Here is a 15,221-nt window from a genome sequence, read left to right as displayed (position 1 = left end):
TCACTGATAAGTGGATATTAGCCCAGAAAGTTGGAATACCCAAGATATAACTCACAGACCACATGAAGCTCAAGGAGAAGGAAGACCAAAATGTGGATGCTTCAGTCCTTCTTAGAAGGAGGAACAAAATGCCCATGGGAGGAAATATAGAGACAAAGTGTGGAGCAGAGACTGAAGGAAAGACCATCCAGAGACTGCCCCACCTGGGGATCCATCTCATATACAGTCACCAAACCCAGACACTATTGTGGATGCCAACAAGTGTTTGCTGACAGAAGCCTGTTATAGCTGTTTCCTGAGAGACTCTGCCAGTGCTTGACAAATACAGTGATGGAGGCTCACAACCAACCATTAGACTGAGCACAGGGTCCCCAATGAAGGAGCTAGAGAAAGGACCCAAGGAGCTGCAGGGTTTGCAGCCCCATAGGAGGAACAACAATATGAACTAACCAGTACCCTCAGAGCTCCCAGGGACTAAACCACCAACCAAAGAGTACACATGGTGGGACTCATGGCTCCAGCTGCATATGTAGCAGAGGAAGACCTTGTTGGTCATCAATGGGAAAAGAGGCCCTTGGTCCTGTGAAGGCTCTATTCCCCAGTGTAGGGGAATGCCAGGGCCAGGAAGCAGAAGAGGTTGGGTTGGTGAGCAGAGGGAGGAGGGGAAGGGACAGGGGGTTTTCAGAAGGGAAAGGAGGAAAGAAGATAACATTTGAAATGTAAGTAAAGAAAGTATCTAATAAAAAATGGAAAAAAATAAAAAAATAAAAATAAAATTTTAAATATTTCTGCCTTAAAGGAGAAGAAGAAGAAGGAGGAGGAGGAGGAGGAGGAGGAGGAGGAGGAGGAGGAAGAGGAGGAGGAGGAGGAAAAGAAGAAGAAGAAGAAGAAGAAGAAGAAGAAGAAGAAGAAGAAGAAGAAGAAGAAGAAGAAGAAGAAGAAGAAGAAGGAAACTATGGATGGCTCAGTCGTTAAGAGCACTGACTGCTCTTCCAGATGTCCTGAGTTCAAATCCCAGCAACCACATGGTGGCTCACAACCATCTGTGATGGAATCTGATGCCTTCCTCCGGTGTGTCTGAAGAGAATGATAGTGTACTTATATGCATAAAATGAATAAATCTTTTTTTTTTTTTTTTAAAGTGAAATTTCATCTAGGACTGAGGTGCAGATGTTCATGACTGGGCCCTCTTGACAGACACAGGAGTGGGATGAGGGCAAAGAGCAAGAGGGCAGGAGACAAAAAGCCTACACCTTGCCAAGAGAATAGTGATTACACAGAACAGCAATGATGGCTGCCCTAGAAATGGCTGAGTGAGAAGAAATGGCTCAGCAAGAAGCAGCTGCCACCAACTGGGTTGAATGCCAACAGCCACACCTGACCACTCTGGCAACACTGGAAATGAGAGGACTAGTAAGACAGAGCTGAGGCAGGAGAATGAAATGACAAGCCACAGAGTGGAGAAAATGTTCTCCAAAGACATATCACCTCAAACATTCAACGCTTGAAACTCAATTTGTAATTGAAATGGAGTGGGCAGTGGAGGTACACGCCTTTAATCCAAGCATTCAGGAGGCAGAGGCAGGTGAATCTCTGAGTTCAAGGCCAGCCTGGTCTTCAGAGTGAGTTCCAGGGCAGCCAGGGCCACACAGAGAAACCCTGTCTCAAAAATTAAAATTAAAAAAAGGAAGTGAAACAGATGTTAAATAAGGGGCTTAAGAGCTAAACGATGCCTCATCCCCAAAGACACACAGTGGACAAACCACTGAGAAGGTGTTCCACATCATACCTCATCAAAGGAACACAAGCTAGGTCCAGATGAGTGCAGGTTCTCAGAGGTTAGAAATGCAGAGATCTGCAACACACACCATGGAGGATGCAAAGCTGGGGTAACAGGGACCTGCCAGTTGGCATGCAAAATCATACAACTACCATGGGAGACAGCTTAACTATTTCTTACAAAGCTAAGCTCATCTCCCTTATACAAGCTAGTACTGCTGTCCTTGCCTTTTACCCAAAAGATTTGAAGCTATAGCTAGACCAAAACCACACCTGTGGGGCCAGAGGATGGCTCCGTGTGACCAGCACATACAGCTCTTGCAGAGAACCTCAGTTCTGTTCCCGGCACCAAATAGCTGTAACTCCAGCTGCAGGGAATTCAATACCTTCTCAGGCTTCCATGGGCATACCCCCCAACAGAAATACAACACAATTATAAATGAGTAAATATTGACACACATATACTTATAGCAACTCTAGTTTATAATTGTGAAAATGTAAGATCAACCAAGCTGTTCTTTAGCACATGAGTGGACAAGTCAACTTTGGTACATCCCAACAACGGGATGCTATTTGTGATACACAACGGGATACACAAGAAGTGAAATAACAATGTCTTGGAGATGGTGAAAATGGCTGTGGATAGAAGGAACACAGGGGACTTTCAGGATAGTGAGAATGTTCTGTGCGGTACATAGTGATGGAGCCAGAACAGTACATGTCTACCCAGAACCACGGAATGTGCCACACCCACAGTGAGCCCTAATGAAAACTCCTGGCTCTGACGATGCTGTCAATGGAGGAGCATCAAATTTGCTGCTCTGGTGAGTAATGCTGGGGGTTGGGGTGAGGGAGTATGCGTGTATAGAAGCAGAAAGAGAGTATAGCAGAAATATAGGAATGTCTATAGAATACAGAAAATTGGTGTATCCTCTGCTCAAGTCTACTGGGAACCTCAGAGCCCTCTGTGGAAAACAAAATCTGGGACTGACAAGATGGCTCAGTGGTTAGGAACACTTGCCGCTCGCTCTTCAGAGAACCCACACCCAGTTCCCAGCTCCCTCATGGCAACTTGCAACTGCCTGTAGCCACACTCCTTGGAGTCTGATGCCCTCTCTTCTGTCCTCCTTGGGCAGTGGGTGTGCACATGGCACACAAACATGCATTCAGGCACTCACATGTACACTTAAAATCTAAAAAAGAATCAACTATTTAAAAAGAAAGCGATATTAGGCTCTATCTTGTAGCTTATTTTTAAAAGTAGAGTCGAGTTTCTAAGCATATAACCAAAGGAGTTAAGCCGGAGGGCGTGGAGAGACACCAACACACGCATGCTCACAGCAGCTTTATTCCCAATAGCAAAAGGTGGAAGCAGCAGAAATGTTCATCAGCAGAAACACAGATAGATACACTGTACCACATACATGTGGTTGATTACTTTCTGTCTTTAAAAGGGAGTAGATTCTGATATATACTACAGCACAGAAGAACCTTGAGGACATCAAAGAACAAGTCAGCTGCAAAAGGACAAACATGATTACACTTAAGTACGTGAGGTACTTAAGGCAGTAGATAGACTAGGCTAGTGGCTACCAGGTGGGAAGCGGGAGCCGGGAGCCGGGAGCAGGTCCTTACTGGGTACCAAGTTTCACTGAGGAGGATAAAATGTTCCAAGTGGATGTGGTAAGTGAAGGTTGCACCATAATGCAGATGTCTGTGAATGTCCCGGCAATGGTGCTTCCTAGTGGTGAAGAAGGTAAGTGCTGCCTTGTGTGTACCTGAGGTACTCTTTTACCTTTATAGCTGAGGATTTCCGAACAGCTCCCTCTAGAGCTGATGATTCCTGTGGCTTTGCGTGTATTTGGTTTGTTTGCTTGTTTGTGGTGATAGGATCTCACAAAGCTCAGCTCTTCTGGCAGTTGAGCAGGGACTAGCGGGATCACCTGGAAGAGAAAGCAAGACTGGGGATTCGAAGGAATGACAGCAAGTCAAGGATCTGATCAAGCTGCAATTTTTAATTTTTTCTCGCTCAGGTTATAAACTCTTACAAGCATTGGGGGAATAGAGGAGGGGACAGGGTCACTTTGTCTTTGGGGAATGCAGGTGTTCTCAGGATCAGGAAATTGGCTAGATAAAAAGTTCAGGTTGCTAGGCACCTGTCTGTATGATGCATGACTATTTTGCCCTTAACTGTGCTGGGAGTTAAGCACTTGTCTACAGGACCCATAGATGTATGACCTCATAGCAAATGAATTGTTAGATGTCTAGCCACAAAATCTAAGTTGGGCTTTCATAACCAAGTGGGTTGTCAGATACTTATCAGTAAGATTAGTAAACTTTTTTTTTTTTTTTTTTTTTTGGTTTCTCTGTATAGCCCTGGCTGTCCTGGAACTCACTCTGTAGACCAGGCTGGCCTCGAACTCAGAAATCCGCCTGCCTCTGCCTCCCAAGTGCTGGGATTAAGGGCGTGCACCATCACGCCTGGCCTATTTATTCTTATCTATGCTGGTACTAAATGGGCTGTCGGATGCCTCCCAGCAAGGTTAATAGTCTTTTGTCCTTAGCTGGGTCAGAACTTTCCCATCGAGGCAGCTGTTGATTTCAGCTGGGCTAGTACATTCCCATGGAGGCCAAGGCTTTTGTGCCAATAAGAAGTTATGGCTGACAGAGCAGTCAGGCTGCTCCCAGCACTCAGCTAGGCTTCAGACTGCTGAGTGATGTGGCAAACAATGACCTCGAACTCCTGATCCTTCTGTGCCTCCCCTCTGAATGCTGGGATTTGGGATTATCCCAAATACACCATGCCAGGCTTCTATTGTGGCCAACATCAAGCATCCCTTACTGTCTTCCTACCCTCCTCGGGTTTTTGTTGTTTTGTTTGCTTGTTTGTTTTCAGCTCCTGGGAATTTTGCCTCTTTTCACAAAGATTCTTCTCTTCCCATGCACGGGGCATTAGGAATCAGCCTGCTCAGTTCCCTGAGATCAAGTCCTTCATTTGCTTTAACTAGACTTCAGCAATGACATGCAAACAAAATACTTTTTCATCCAGGGGTGGTGGCGCACACTCCTTTAAATCCTAGCACTTAGGAGGCAGAGGCAGGGGGAAATCTCTGAGCACCCAAGAAATATACCTAAGGGAGACATCTAGCCTCCCATGTGCAAGCACGTGTGGTGAGTGGGTGTGGGTGTGTGTGCATGCATGTGTATATGTGTGCATGCAGTAGAGACTTTCACTGAAGATTCCTTGAGCATATGGAAGGGAAGAACAGCCATGCATCTTGCAAAACTAGACTTCTGTAAAACTCTCTGTGGACATCTCTCATGGCCCAGAACGCCGCCACCTCCAGCCTCCAGCTCTCTTCTTTCTCTGACTTGAATCCCCTCCCGAGCACTCCCCTGTTCCAAACTGGCTCTTCTGCTGACCCTTCCCCTCTCTTTCTTCTCCTTTAGTTCAGGTGCTTTGGTTTCTTGGTTTCTCTATCTATCCTACGTGCTCGTGAAAAACATCCCAGCAGAATGAAGAAGCAAAGGCAAAGCAGTTCAAACAACGGGCTCTCCACCTATGAGTCAGGGATAATTATGAAGTTATATATAGTTGCCTTTATTATATAAATTTATAGCATCTCTCAGCTGCAAAGAACATCCTGTGACACAGCGTGACATCTTCAGGAGATTCTGAAAGCATTCTCCCACAGGGAGGTGTGGTCTCTCACACACAGCATCTTCCACACACTGAGCAGGTCGCTGCCTTCCTCCTTTACCCCAGTGCTGAGAGATACAACAGGCGAGAACCCTGATGCTCAAAGCATAAGGAATTGATTCCGTTTACCCAGATCTCAGGCTTAAAGCCAGCCTCTGACAAGAAACCCTGTGGGCTTCCCACTCTGCCGTCCAGCCCACTAGAGAGGAAACCATGTCATCCATACAGCCAAGAGGACTGTGGTCCTAATCCATTGAATGAACTATGAGAGATTCATTCCATAGATCTTCTCAATCACATCAGGAGACATTGGCCTTCTCTGTTGTAGAAATTTTTAATCCCAATCTGGGGTTTCTTCCCCGCTTTGATCATTCTGTCCCCAGATAAAAGACATACGCACCCTTTATATTTACAATAAACCTTAATCAACACTACAGCTGGGCAGATATCTACCCTCTGTTATTAGAATCTACTTTCCTATTGATAACCCCTAGTTATTACTTACTATGTTTCATCTGGGCTGCTCTTTACTCCAATTGGCCAGCCCTCTAGAGGGGCCAAGTTTTCATTGATTCACCTACCCCATGGCAGATTCTTCTTCCTCCTTCATCTTCTTCTCTCTCCCTCCTGGTTCTCCTCCGACCCCCCAAGACTGGGAACCCTAAACCCCGTCTATGTATTGTTTGCCCATCTATTGGCTGTTGGCATCTTTATTCACCAGTCAAAAATAACTTGCACACACAGTATCACTTGGGTCTCTCTGCCCCACTCCTCAGTGTGTGTGTGTGTGTGTGTGTGTGTTAACATAAAGTATAGACTTGTTCTAAATATGATTCTCCTGCCTCAGCTTTCCGGGTGTTGGGTTTAAAGATGCATGCCACCACATTCAGCCGACATTAGTTCTCTAATTTTAAAGGAATGAATATCAATATGAGGCCTGAACCAGGCTCTGCTGTGTTCAGTCAGATGGAAGGGACATGTCCGGCTCTCCTTTGGAGATGTCTGACACTGCAGCATGCTGCTCTTGAGTTCTTAGTTTCCTTGGAATCCAAATACTCTCAATCTAAGCTTATAAACCAAATCTAATAAGGCTTGTGGGCAACACCCCGCCTTCGAGGCCAGGACACTTTAGGAAATTGCAAATGGTTTTTATCGATGACCCATGTGGCTCCTTAATCCATTCCTTGACCACAGAGGCTTCTAGACAGTTTGGATCTCTGTTTTATACTTTCTTATTAGAAAACTGCATTTCACTATCAGTGATGGCTCACGCCTTTAATCCCAGCACTTGGGAGGCAAAGGCAGGCGGATTTCTTGAGTTTGAGGCCAGCCTGGTCTACAGAGTGAGTTCCAGGACAGCCATAGCTACACAGAGAAATCCTGCCTTGAAAACAAAAACAAAAAACAAAACAAAAAACCCCCTGCATTTCTCTGAGCAGAGGGAGAACTAAAGACACATCTCTGCTCCAGAGACATTAAAATACCAAGTAAATGGCATCTTAGAACCAGCAAGATCCATTTACCTGCTTTAGTTAATAAGTCTGGCATTAAATGGCCCCTACCACTCAAACGGCCAGAAGAATGGTGGTCCTGGTTTCCAATTAACCTTCTGTCTGATACCCCGAGAACCTCCCTGAGTCAAATCAGCAAACATGGATCACACTCGTTAGCCCAAAGTCAGAAAGAAGCACTTTACTCCTGGCAGAGAAGATCACTGCACTACAGGCTGTTTACAGATTAGGCAAGCCTAGTACACAGACAGATTCAGAGTCCACACCACGCAAGCTTTCTATTGGCTAGAGAGCAGTCTGAAGCCACATGCCACCGAACCAATGATCACAATCTCGGAAGGAGGGTTAGGGGAGGCAGGTAGAAGAACCTCGGATTCTAAAATTCTACGTGGTCATTTTCTACTCTGCTCTAAAGTCAACACGACGTAACTGCCAGGAGAAGCTCCTGCCTTTCAACACGAACATTTGTAACATGCCTGCTGGGAGCTAGGAACCCAGAAACAAAGTCTTGAAGCACCTTATATAATAATTGAGGGGGATGAGCAAGCCAGCGACAACAGCAGAGGCTGGGATCTGTGACGTACGCACAGAATACTGTGGATGTGACAGGCAAGGAGAGTGACCAGGAAAGCGACAGGGCAAGTTTTCAGAAAATACTACTGAAGTTTATTTTTTTTTACACATACAGGTGTCTGCCGACTTCCAAGTGGAGAAGGACGAGCAATCCAAACTCACACGAGGATTTTAAAGGCTTGCAGGATGTAGGCTATTGCAGGGGAGTCAGATCTGATGGTGGAAAGACGGCACAGTTCAGGTCCTGAAGGCCTCTGCTGGATAAAGGATTCTGGACATGGGAGAGTGAAGAGTTAAGGGTCTGCACAGTGGAAAGATGTTCAGGGAGCCTGGTACAGTGGGTGGGAGTGGAACCCCGGACACAAGATAGGTGGGAGGCTGTTGTCATGGTCCAGGCAAAGCTGAATCAGAACGAGTCAGTACTCTTGACAGAGAGGGTAAGGGATACCAGTGAATAAATACCTCCAGACAGAATCCACAGAGGGTTTAGGGACTGGAATGGTGCCAGGGTTTTTGACTGGCAACAGGTGGTGCCCTTTCCCCAGAGGAGCAGTTACAGAGGAAAAGATGGCACCGTTCCCTCTTTCAACAGATCCCAACTGACGTCCCAGAAGAACAAGCAAAAGAGAAAACATCTCGCCCCCACATTAAGACGCAGAACGGACACACAGCATTGCACAGTTTGTACAAAACCACTGTGGAAACAGAGACTGGCTGACACAGGCAGTGTGGGGGCAGAGTGTTGGGGAATGTTACCTAGAGAGGAGCAAGCTGTTTAGAGAGAGCCTTGAAAACCCCAGCATGGAGCCTGAGCTGGATGAAGAAAAAAAACAAAACCCAAAAACCAAAACCAAAAATCAGGATGTCATACATTGAGACTACTGAACATCAAGCATTTTGAGGAAAAGAGCTGCGAGAATATTTTAGAGAATTAGTGTTAAGGATAATATACATATATATTATGGTCTGTTGCAGGATTTTCCTTGTCCAATTATATTAGTGCAGAGGAGGCCTGTGATTGGACAGGGAAAAGGGAGGTGGAGCGAAGAGTTGCGCAGACAGGGACAGAGGAAGGCCAAGATGGACGCGGATGTGAACCAGTGTGGCTTTAACCAGTCACAGGAAGTTATGCTATCATGAGGTTAGAATAATTGGGACAAAGCTTTTATCATCAATTGGTTCTGAAATTATTGTATTGGTATCTTGTAAATTGAGAATTTATTGATACATAAATCTGATTGGCTAATTATAAGCTTCTAGAGTTTTGATTCTACCGGGTTGATGGGTGTTGTGATGGTCATTGTGTGGGGCTGGCATGACAGCGAAAGGAGCTTGAGATCTCTGGCCCGAGAGACCACCGAGTTGAGATCACCTAGCTGGAACCATGTGGTCCAGCGGTGGCTAGTGGTAGCTCGAGAAGCCTGTCAGTCTTTTTTTTTTCTTTTTAAATATTTCCTGCTACAATGTTCATTGGTTTTTACTGCTTTCAATGTATTTGTAACATGCCAGGTGTAGGCTGGGAGCTAAGAATTCAGAAAGAAAGTCCCAAAGCCCTAACTGAGGGGCAGTTAGCCAGCGGTAACAACAGAGGCTGGGGTCTGTAACAAGCATTTTAGATCCCCCTTCTCCAACTGAAAGCAAAATAGAAACACAAAGAAAAAAGAAGTTTCCGCCTTCTATAAAACAAAAAAGCATGTATTTAAACAAAAACAAGAAAATGACTTCCAAATGAAGTGGATTTAATCCTAAATACCCGGGGGGGTTGGGGGGGGACAGAGCCAGCTCATTCAAGTACAGATGCTGGGGACAGATCATCAACACCAAGTGACGTTCCTGACAATTTCATGGAGTGGTCCTCTGTGGGTGGAAGTGTATACAGGCATGGTATCAGATCCGATTAAGGATGGAAAGGGATGGCAAATGATCTGCAATATCACTCCCTGCCTCATGTTAGGATCCCTGGCTTTTAGCTGGGAACACGGTTGCCTGTACCATATAGTACCATGACTATATTTATCTGCTTTCCTTGCATGTAGGCATGGCTATGTGATCAAACTCAAGCCCATAGGATATAAGTGGGAACTCTGAGGTTTATTCTTTTAAAAATTTCATTGAAATGGAATTTCTATACAATTCAGCCACTTAAACAAGCATGATTGTAGAGAGGCATACCAGGCCTGGTAGCATATGCCTAAAATCCTAGCCCTTGGGAAGATGAGGCAGGAGCCCTTGGGAAGATGAGACAAGATCCCAGAGAATGTCTCAAAACAAACAAATTATGCTTTTATTGTACTCACAGCGTTAGATAACTATCAACACAATCTTAGACCATCTTTATTACCTCTAGAAGTGCTGAACCCCATATCTATCATTATTCAGCCCCCCAACACCCCAAGTCAGCAGCATTCTGGCTTTACAGACTTGCTTATGTTGACCACTTCTGGTAAATAAAGTCATGCACTAAGTACTCCCCTCTGTCTGACTCCTTTACTTACCATGTTTTTGAGGTTCACCCACATTGTTGCCTGCAGTTAATTTCTTTTGTTGTTACTAATTGTAACACCAAGACCCAAAAGCAAGTTGGGAAGAAAAGAGTTTCTTTGGCTTACATTTCCCTATTGCTATTCATTATTGAAGGAAGTCAGGACAGGAACTCAAACAGGGCAGGAACCTGGAGGCAGGAGCTGATGCAGAGCCCATGAAGGGGTGCTACTCCGTGCCTTGCTTCCCAGCATTTCTTATAGAACCCAGGACCACCAACAATGGCACCACCCACAATGGGCTCGGCCCTCCCCCATTGGTCACTAATTGAGAAAATGCCTTAGAGTTGGATCTCATGGGGGCATTTTCTCAACTGAGGCTCCTTTCCTCTCTGAAGACTCTAGCTTGTGTCAAGTTGACACACAAGAGCAGCGAGTACCCTAAGGATGCATTGTTTGCATAGGAAACATTCTATTTATTCATGTATTAGTGGATGGACGTTGTCTTAACTGGACTTGGGCAGTGCTTTGAGTAATTCTGCTTTGTTCAAGTCCTTGGGTGGACGCCTTCCCATGAGTCTTGGGTAGAGACCCCAGAGGAGAACTGCCAGTTGGTGGATTATGATAAGGTTCTGTGGTGAAGTCTTAGGGATTCTCAGAACTATGTTCCACACCTGCTGCTCCGTTTCTTTCTGTGCACAAACTGTGTAAGAGCAAGGTTTTCCTTCTTAAAGAGAGAACATATCCTCCTTCCGGGTGGCAGTACATGTCAGAGCATAAGACTTATGCAAGCACAAGACAAGCCTTGAACTGTCTTAGGCAAGAAGGGAAATGCACGTTGAGCCTGGAGGAGCAGCAAGCCAGCTGGAGCCAGGGCAACAGAGGCTCCAAAGGTCACTTGCATCGAATTCTAATGTCTACGGTAGTTGTGGGTTTTGGTGTCATCTCTACAGCAGCAAAGAGTGTAGACAAAGCCACTCAGAAAGAGAGAATTATGGAGAGGCTCTCGGAGGAAGAGACAGAGTGGACATGGGCTAGGCCGGCACCCTAGGGTCATCTATCTGGTCTCACATCTTTCTAAGAGATCTGCCTTTGTGGAGCTGGGCGAGGAGGAATTGTGGGAGGGCCAGGTTGCAATACAGAGTGGAGAGGAAACTGTGTCACCTTGAGCCACGCTGTCATCTGAGCTCCGAGAAAAGATGCAGGAGCTCATTAGGCGCGTGCAGGGAGCTGCTCAACATAACTGTGAGCTGATGTCGGGACCGCACATTCTCACACTCCCCAACCTTCACTGCCCTATCTTCAAAAAGCCCAGTGTGTTGAAATGTGAGCAATAACCAGAAGGGTGTGCATGTGGAGATTATCAGAGAAACATACAGCTCAAGAGAAACTATTCCAGACAGCAGAGAGGACTTTAGACAAATAGCAACCAACGGAGATGAGGTTGAATCAGAATTGCTTAGCCAGAAAGTAGAGAAAAATAAAAACCATTACAAAGAATGTAAGCCAGCCTTGAGGCACCAGGGTTTTTTGGGGGGTGGGATGGGGGGAGGTTGTTTTGTTTTATTTTGTTTGCTTATTTGTGACTCTCACATCATGCACCCTGATCAAACTCACCTCCCAGTCTTTCCATGTCTGGCCCTTTTCCCCATGATTATTTCTACCCCCTGCAAAAGAAGAAGAAAAAGAAGAGGAGGAGGAAGAAGAGGAGTTCTACAAAAAGGGACAGAACTGTAGAGAATAATAACCCCTCACACCCTTCGCAATCCTTCCTTAACCACCCCCCCTCCAAAAAAAAAAACTCTGGATGACGTGAACCCGTTCATCCATCTGGGAGGCTAGAGACTGCTGTCTCCACACTTGACAGTGCCTGTATCTATGGTTCATAAATACCACACATGCAGGGCTCTCGGTTTGTTCTCGGTGGAAAATGGCACCACGTGGAGTCTTGGGCTCAGCAGTACAGTCTCCACGTACAGTTGCGGAATGCACGGTGAGCTACTCCATCACCTCGTATAGGATGCAGAGTAGATCAGATGCTGATTGGTTGCTGCTGTAGCCATTTCTCTGGCTGCCACTTACTATTTACTGAGCACTTGGTGCGTGCCAGGCTCCACAAAGGACCTTACACCCATTGTCTTATGACTGACAGAACAATTCATGAGGGAGGGGCTGTATGTCCCCACGCTATGCAGAAGGAAACTGAAGTTTAGAGATGTAGTTTTCCCCAAGGTCCAATGACCTGAGAAAGGAATTGAAGTTAGATTTGAAATCTAACCTTGAACCCTCAACGTTCATGTTTCTCTTCTAGTGGATTTGAGGTATGTTGTGGGCCCAGGAGCTTCAAAGCACACACCCTAGTACTGTGGGGATTCAGTGGAACACATCCCAACTTCAACCCTAATAATCCGTTATTGAGGAATATTTCCTACAGAAAGTCGGGGGCTCCCTCTCTTATAGACAGGGGCCATCTACTTAACATGAGTGAAGTCTACGTCAAGAACTACCAACACATTTTCCAGCAACGTGAGATTCTTCCTAGAGGAAAAATTTGTGTTTTCTGGGGGCCACTAGGACACACCCTCACTAATGACAGTAGATACTGTAATAGACCAAGGGCTAGTGTATGACAGCGGTTAGCGACCCCTATCCTCTCAAGCTCTCTAGGTCCTTGCCTTTACCATGTAGGATGACAAAATCACACCAGAAAATTCTGACATTTTATCGGCAGGTGGAAGGCAACATTCAGGGGTGCACCTTGAGCCCACCCTGGGGGTCATCTCTGAGCTACATTGGTCAGGATATATGCTGTTGTTCTCACAACAGATGGGAGAGGGAAGGGTTACCTTTATGGGTGTGTCGTAGAGCATTGGACCTCTTGAGTGTTAGCTAAGGGCAGAGCATCGGGATGCAGGGGAAGTCAGTGAGCGAACCTGTTTGTGTGTTCGCTCAACAAACAGCGTGTACAACAGGCTCCTGAGGGGAGCTGGATACAGTGCCACTGACAGAAACAGTGGGCCAGTCAAGCCTGTGCTAGGTCCTAACACCTCCCAGCTCCATAGTGAGGATGCCAAGCTAAGGCATGCGCATTGCGGATCCTACCGCAGCAGGATCTGGAGCGGAGTTAAACTCCAAGGAAGCAGCATTCAGGCTGTGATGGCTCCTTGGAAGGAAGAGGTTTTGTGATGGGCAGCCCGAGAAGAGGATTTCAAGGTGCACGTCAGTAACTATGGTAGACTTAACAAGTTAGGCAGCCATCCCCGTCATCCTGTTTTGGGGCACCCCATCACTCCAGTAGGATTTCCTGCCCATCCCCCATTCCTGCCTCCCGCTTCTAGTAAACATTGTAGATTTCTACACCAAGGCAGCTTCGTGGGACGTTTTGTATACGTAGAACTGTACAATGTGGCATACTTCTCGTGTTGCGTCATGGCTTCAGAGTACCGCCACCCTGGACCAGGGATTTTATCCCCGCCCCCTTTTTTTTTATGGCTAGAATTTAATTACACTTGTATCCCATGTGTCCTTTCCTTTCCTTTCCTTTCCTTTCCTTCCTTTCCTTTCCTTTCCTTTCCTTTCCTTTCCTTTCCTTTCCTTTCCTTTCCTTTCCTTTCCTTTCCTTTCCTTTCTTCTTCTTTCTTCCCTTCCTTTCAAGTTTTCCCACATCCCCAGACCTGTCTGAGAGGTTCTTGCTCTGTGGCCCAGGCTGACCTTGAACTCTAAAGTCCGCCTGCTTTAGCTTTCTATGTGCGGAGTGCACCCCCGTCTAGCAAACCCTTTACATGTCTACTCTCCTGTTAGTAGACCCTTGGGTGGTTTTCCCCTTGGAGTTACTATGAGTAATTCTACACACACAGTCTTGAGTGCAAGCTTTTACACTCTTGAGAAGATACCCTGATTCGTAAGTAAGTTGTAGTTATTTTGGGGGGGGGAGCTTTACTTGTTTTTATATTTTCTTTGTAAAAGTAGCTGTACTAGATATAGTTTCGCTGCCATCAAATTTACCTGGTTTAAGTGGACAATTAAAAAATATTAGTACAACCAGGCATGGAGTTACATGCCTTTAATTTCAACCTTCAGGAGGTAGAAGGGCAGATGGATCTCTGTGTACTTGAGGCTAAGCAGGACTACACAGTGAGACCTCATCTAGTGTGTGTGTTTGTGTGTATATGTGTGTGTGTGTGTGCCTGAGTGCTTGTGTGTTTGCACACGAGTGTGTGGGCCTGTGCAGGAGTACTTGTGGGGTTGGGGCAGGGTCAGTGAGATGGCTCAGTGAGTGAAAATGCTTACTGCCAAGACTGGTGATTCAAGTTTGATGCTGAAATCCATGTGTTGCAAGGAGACAACCGACTCCTACATGCTGTCTTGTGACCTCATGTGAGCCATGGCCTGCAAGCATCTCACCCCCTACTAAATAGATAATTACATTTACATGTTTAAAGATATATATTATAACATTTCTGGTTGTACAGCTGCCACCATTGCTATACCTGGTTTTAGAACTTCTTTTGATCCTAAAAAGCAACCTTGTGTCTAGTTACAGATGCTCCTAACCCCGTGCCTAGCCGTGGGAAATCTCTACATTGATGGTGACCTTTTGTAAACAGCTCATGTGAAAGGAATCATATAAAATGGAGACTTTCTCATCTGGCCTCTCTCGTGAGACACAGCATTTAACACGCATCCACAACATACCAGGTGCCACAGCACTTTGTTCCTTTCTGTTGTCCAACAACATCCTTTCGTGTGGACGGTTGAACTGTGTTTCCTCTGGGAGGGCTGCTGTTCACTTTCACGCAGGTCTCATTTCTCTTGGGCAAATAACCAGGAGTAGAACTGTTGGGTTAAGTGGAAAGTGAATATTTAATCTTCAAGAGACTGTTGAACTGTTTCCTAAAATGTCTGCCCTATCTGATATTCCCATGAAGACTGTGCTAGGGCTCCTGCTGTCCCCTCCCATCAGCTTCCCTGAGCATCCTCTATAGAGTGGCCATTTTAGGGGAGATGAAGTGGTATCTCACTTGGTCTTAACTTGGATTTTAATAACTAATTACTGGGCATTTTGAAAAGCTGGCCATTTGGAACCTTGGTGAAAATGTCTAGTCTGATCTTTTGACTATTTATTTTTACTAGTGTATGCTTACTGTATGAAGCAATGGGGGCAGTATGAAACTCTCA

At 45.7% G+C, this 15,221-nt stretch overlaps 1 long non-coding RNA gene across 2 annotated transcripts in view; it reads right to left on the bottom strand.

Moving 5' to 3' along the window:
- Window positions 1-3,111: 3,111 nt before the first annotated feature.
- Window positions 3,112-15,221, bottom strand: part of LOC116103889 — a 29,472-nt gene continuing 17,362 nt past the window's right edge. For both annotated transcript variants that reach the window (XR_004123613.1, XR_004123614.1), the window contains exons 2-3: window positions 14,739-14,879; window positions 3,112-3,722 (exon numbers count right to left, since the gene is read on the bottom strand). This is a non-coding gene — a long non-coding RNA (uncharacterized LOC116103889). The remainder of the gene's footprint in view (window positions 3,723-14,738; window positions 14,880-15,221) is intronic.

Source organism: Mastomys coucha, unplaced genomic scaffold (genome assembly GCF_008632895.1).
Source record: "Mastomys coucha isolate ucsf_1 unplaced genomic scaffold, UCSF_Mcou_1 pScaffold21, whole genome shotgun sequence".
In the NCBI taxonomy this organism is placed as follows: domain Eukaryota; kingdom Metazoa; phylum Chordata; class Mammalia; order Rodentia; family Muridae; genus Mastomys; species Mastomys coucha.
This window is presented reverse-complemented; position numbering and strand designations above follow the sequence as displayed.